A 5,128-nucleotide genomic window follows, 5' to 3' on the forward strand; every position below is an offset into this window, starting at 1 on the left:
TCACTCATCCTCCAGTTTCCCTTTCTTTGCTGTAAGTTCTGTATTTGATTCCTCATAATCTTCCAGTCTCTTGTTCAGTTCCTTGATTTTGGCCTCCAGTTGTATTAATCAAGCCTTCACATCGCTCCTCAGCATCTGCCAGGTTCTCTGTTTCCTAAAAAAAATGTTTTAAAAGTCACATTTATCCTTTCACATTAACAGTGATGTTACACAAAATCTAAAGGTACATACTGATTGGTTTCCTGTAGAATGGAGAACAACTTCAACTGTTTTCTTTTTGCTTCTTCCTTTGCATCAACTCCTTGGTCTTCTCAAATTGCCTTCAGCAAAGGTACCTTTGTATGTCCAAATTTGTATTGGATATGGTTCACATCAATAGATCCAAGAGGTTTTTCTGATGCTTTCTTGCTGTCAATTAACTGTCCTTCAAGGATGGCACTTGCATTGAAGATCTTGTAACTAGGTCAGAATGCAAATGTTATAAATCCTAAAAATAATTTGGATCTATCATTAATAACTGTTGTCTCTTATGCTGACTGAGATTTATGTTCAGGCATGCAATATTAACGCTTGCAGATTCTACAATATATTTTCTTGATTAGGTTTCCTTTAAGTTTTAACTTTCTGTTATAACCAACACACAATCACAAAAAAGACATTGCAAATGCAATGAGGATTTAGCTGTTTTGTATAATAATCAATAAAAATTTGATTTTTAAAGTGCCCATTTCTAGTCTAATTTTTGTGTCCAATTATTTTTGGAGTTAATGTGTAAATTCCTGTTCAGCAACTTTTCTCTTTTCATGTTGGTGTGTACCTCCTGCTGTGCAATTAAGATGGTTGTGGCAGAGATAAAGCATTGAAAAGTGACAATTCTAACTAAATTTGCTCATAGTTTACAGAGGTATAGGATCCGTTATCTGAAAATCTGTTATCCAGAAATCTCTGAATTACGAAAAGGCTGTCTCTCATAGACTCCATATTTATCCAAATAATACAAATTTTTTCCTTTTCTCTGTAATAATAAAACAGTACCTTGTACTTGATCCAAACTAAGATTTAATTAATCCTTAATGAGTGCAAAACAAGTCTATTGGGTTTATTTAATGCTTAAATCATTTTATGATAAAATTAAGGTATGCGGATCCAAATTACAGAAGGATACAGAAGTTAGCCAGAAAACCTTAGTTTCTGATCATTCTATGATATAGTAAGTATAATGACAATATGAAATGGGAAGCGCTATACCGCTGTTTAAAGTCACCATAGAGAATCCTGCTTGGGATTCACTTTCTGCAAATCCTGTAGCCTTCAAGTACACCATTACACCTCAGATGGTGGTCCATTGCCCACAAAAATATAAATAAAGAAACTATCAAAGGATGTTGATTTCTAAACTAATGACTACATTAGTTTAGAGGATAACTTCTTACCCATTGTTTTTCTCATACATTGTAAAACTTTTTTTTAATTGAGGCATAAACAAATGCCATAAATGATTAGATCTGTATAGTAAACAAATTAGCTTACATCTAATTTAATGAATACTAAGATAATTCAATATTGCACTATATAGAATATTTCCCTGATTTATGTTATCCACCAAACCTACATTATACATTAGTGCACACCCAATATGTATAAGTTTACCTAAACACGTGGCATATAGTGGTCCCAAAATGAAGACCCCCCCATATGGTCTATCATTTCAGGTACTGCAAAATCAACACATTTACATAGTTTTTGAGGGGCAAAGGTAGAAAAACTATCTTTACCCCAGAAAACAATATATTTTTGGAAAGTACACATTCCCCCGAATCCAAATTAGGTATGCATGTCTTTCTACTCCAAAGCACCAAGCCACAAACCTTTTCTCAAATTTGGTGATTTTGGTGAAATTTACAAAATCACCTCAAAATTTCCGCCCTGCAGCATCGTATTTACTACATACTTTTAGGTATCAAGATAAATCACCCCAAATATAAAAGCCTGGGGTTCCTTGAACAGTTTGATGCCCAATATGTATAGGTTTACCTAAGCATGTGGCATATAGGGGCCCCAAAATGAAGAAACCCCCCCATATAGTCTTTAATTTCAGGTACTGCAAAATCAACACATTTACATTGTTTTGGGGGGGGGGCAAAGGTAGAAAAAGTATATTTACCCCAGAAAACCATATCATTTTGCAAAGTACACATTCCACCGAATCCAAATTGGGTATGCATGTCTTTCTACTCTGAAGCACCAAGCCGCAAACCTTTCCTACATTTGGCAATTTTGTTGACATTTTCAAAAATCACCTCAAAATTTCCACCCTGCAGCATCGTATTTCCCACATACTTTTAGGTATCAAGACAAATCACCCCAAATATGAAAGCCTAGGGTCCCCTGAACAGTTTGATGCTCAATATGTATAGGTTTACCTAAGCATGTGGCATATTGGAGCCCCAAAATGAAGACCCCCCCATATAGTCTTTCATTTCAGGTACTGCAAAATCAACACATTTACATTGTTTTGGGGGGAGGGGCAAAGGTAGAAAAACTTTGTTTACCCCAGAAAACCATATATTTTTGGAAAGTACAAAATCCCCTGAATCCAAATTGGGTATGCATGTCTTTCTCCTCCAAAGCACCAAGCCGCAAACCTTTCCTAAATTTGGCAATTTAGTTGACATTTCCAAAAATCACCTTTAAATTTCCACCCTGTAAATTAAAACTTCATATTTGTAGAGTTGACCATTACTTTTCTCCTTCTACTGAAGTAGACTGTCATTACCTTAAATCAACAATGAAGACAAAAATAAAATTGCTAGCTCAAATTAAACACTATAACTCCCACTAAATTATCATTAGACCCTTTATAGTCCCAATCATGCAATGGATTCTTGTTCAGCAAAATCGAACCAAAAACTCACCATGAACTAAATAGAATTTTTAGACAGCAAGAAAGACTCACATAGATCATGCAGGCTGCATAACACTTTATACAGGACAGATGGTTAGATCAAATGGGCATGTCTTCAATTTTATAAAAATTTTGGTGGGTTCATAGGGAAGACTTATCATCATTACAGTCTGAAAAAAATTACACTTTAATGTGAATATGTCATTAAGATTTGTTTCTGCAGCACATCAAGGGGCATATAGAGATACTACTATTTTTATCATGGATATGGGTCTTTTTAATTTAAAACCCATTTAAACGGTTCTAGACAGCACAGATGCATTTTATCTCCAGTGGGAACTTATATATATACTTATATATATAATTCTTCTACTAGAATGCATGGTTAACACAAACTGTTAATTTACAGTATTGTCTTCTTTCTTTACTGTGGATTAGCCACCCTCACGGCTCTGGATGATGCCTTTGACGTACATCTCTTTTTTATCAATCACAAAGACAGATGTTTTTGCATAGTATAGTCTGTTTCGTGCCTCAATCCTCTCCTTCTCTGTCTTTCAGAGAAACTGGGCAGCCGCCATCTCAGCCTCACTACTCATGGTTGCTGCTTTTCTGCAAAAGTACACAGAGAAATGAGATACAATATATGAACTTGAATGAACAGCACAGTTATAATGCTATCCAGGAATCGTGCTTTGATTTAGGTATTTTCAAAAATGCATTTGATAAAACATGGATGGACAGCATAAAACCCAACAAAAGTGGTTCTGACCTTTACAGGCTCTTTAAGGCCCCACAGTTTCAGAAACATTAACGGATTAGAAATGCATCTAATATGATATTAAATCACTAACTGAATCATTAACTGTAGACCTCCATGGGGAATTTGGGATTGGGTCACAGCCTGACCCAGAAGTAGAAGGTGGTGTACTTCTCTAACTATCCTGAATTCTTAAAGATCTTGCCATCTTCTTTTGTCATAATAATCCCAGATTACACACAATCTGGTAGTTGGGTGAGCTATTGCTACACAATTTTACTGTAGACGTGACCTCATGCATGATCTAGAGACATGGTTCAGTATTCCAAATAAAATGAGTTCCCTAGCTGGCAAAAGTATTTATTGAATGTAATCAGCAAGCCACAATTTACCTTTAACCTTTCTCCCAGATGTAAAAGATATTATAATGGCCAGACAATGAACCTGTAAAAAAAATAAATGAACCTAAGAATTAATTTATAAACAACAATAATTAAAACACTTTAAAAAACAATTTGGGGGTGAGAAGTACAGCCAATACATTTGATGGCTGCTGCATTTTTATCCAGGAGACACACAAATAAACGATGATTTTGTAACACATACAAGCTGCCTTTATTATATTGTTATGCATTGCTCTAACAATAATTCAGGTAGTAAAATATACCCCCAACACATCCACCAAATAATTAAGTCTTTATTTTCATCATTAGTATTTGACAGAAAGAGTTGCTAATAAAATTATGTGTAGGACATTTTTGAGCACACACATCCATCTTGCAATGTTAAAAGTGAAGTGAACTATTTAAGTTTAGCCACTGACCTTTTTGTACCACATAAAATCCAAGTTACAATTCCAAGGTAGTCCTAAAACTACCAGATAGCTTTGAAGATCCATCCCTGGGTAATACTGATTCTGGCCACAACTCCAAGGTAGAGGAAAGGAACAAAATTAAGGCAGCACTCACTGTTCCGGACGCCTCCACGCTGTGCTGCAACGCGTATACCGCTTCTCGTTGTGTGAAATCCAAATGAAAATCTCCAAGACACGGAGCACTCACGGGGCTAAAAACACTCGTTTATTGTTCAAACCACAACCAGCTTATGAGGAAGTGGTTTGGTCCACGAAACGCATCAAGCGTGTCAAGTTTGTGCTCTCTATGATTTTAAAAATGTTTGAACAACAAACTAGTGGTTTTAGCCCCGCTAGTGCTCCGTGTCTTGGAGATTTTCAAAACTCCAAGGTAGTCCTAAAACTCCTAACTAGCTTTGAAGCCCCGCCCCCTGGCTAACAAGGGGGAGGAGTTCAACCCGATGTAAGTATTGACCATTGAGGAAACAGAGTATACAGTAAGTCTGGATTGTAGACAACTGACCTATGATATTGCATTACATAAAAAACTGATTTTCTAGAACCAGCCATGATTCATAGATAGTCCTAAGGCTCTTAACAATCTTATAAG

General features: G+C 35.9%; 1 long non-coding RNA gene across 1 annotated transcript; it reads right to left on the reverse strand.

Annotated features, from left to right (window-relative positions):
- Nucleotides 1-2,968: 2,968 nt before the first annotated feature.
- On the reverse strand, nucleotides 2,969-5,128 carry LOC121399156. The gene is made up of 3 exons (XR_005964783.1): nucleotides 4,489-5,128; nucleotides 4,058-4,109; nucleotides 2,969-3,517 (listed from the first exon to the last, which is right to left on the reverse strand). It is a non-coding gene; the product is annotated as an uncharacterized LOC121399156 (long non-coding RNA).

The sequence above is a fragment of the Xenopus laevis genome, chromosome 9_10S, assembly GCF_017654675.1.
Source record: "Xenopus laevis strain J_2021 chromosome 9_10S, Xenopus_laevis_v10.1, whole genome shotgun sequence".
Lineage (NCBI taxonomy): Eukaryota > Metazoa > Chordata > Amphibia > Anura > Pipidae > Xenopus > Xenopus laevis.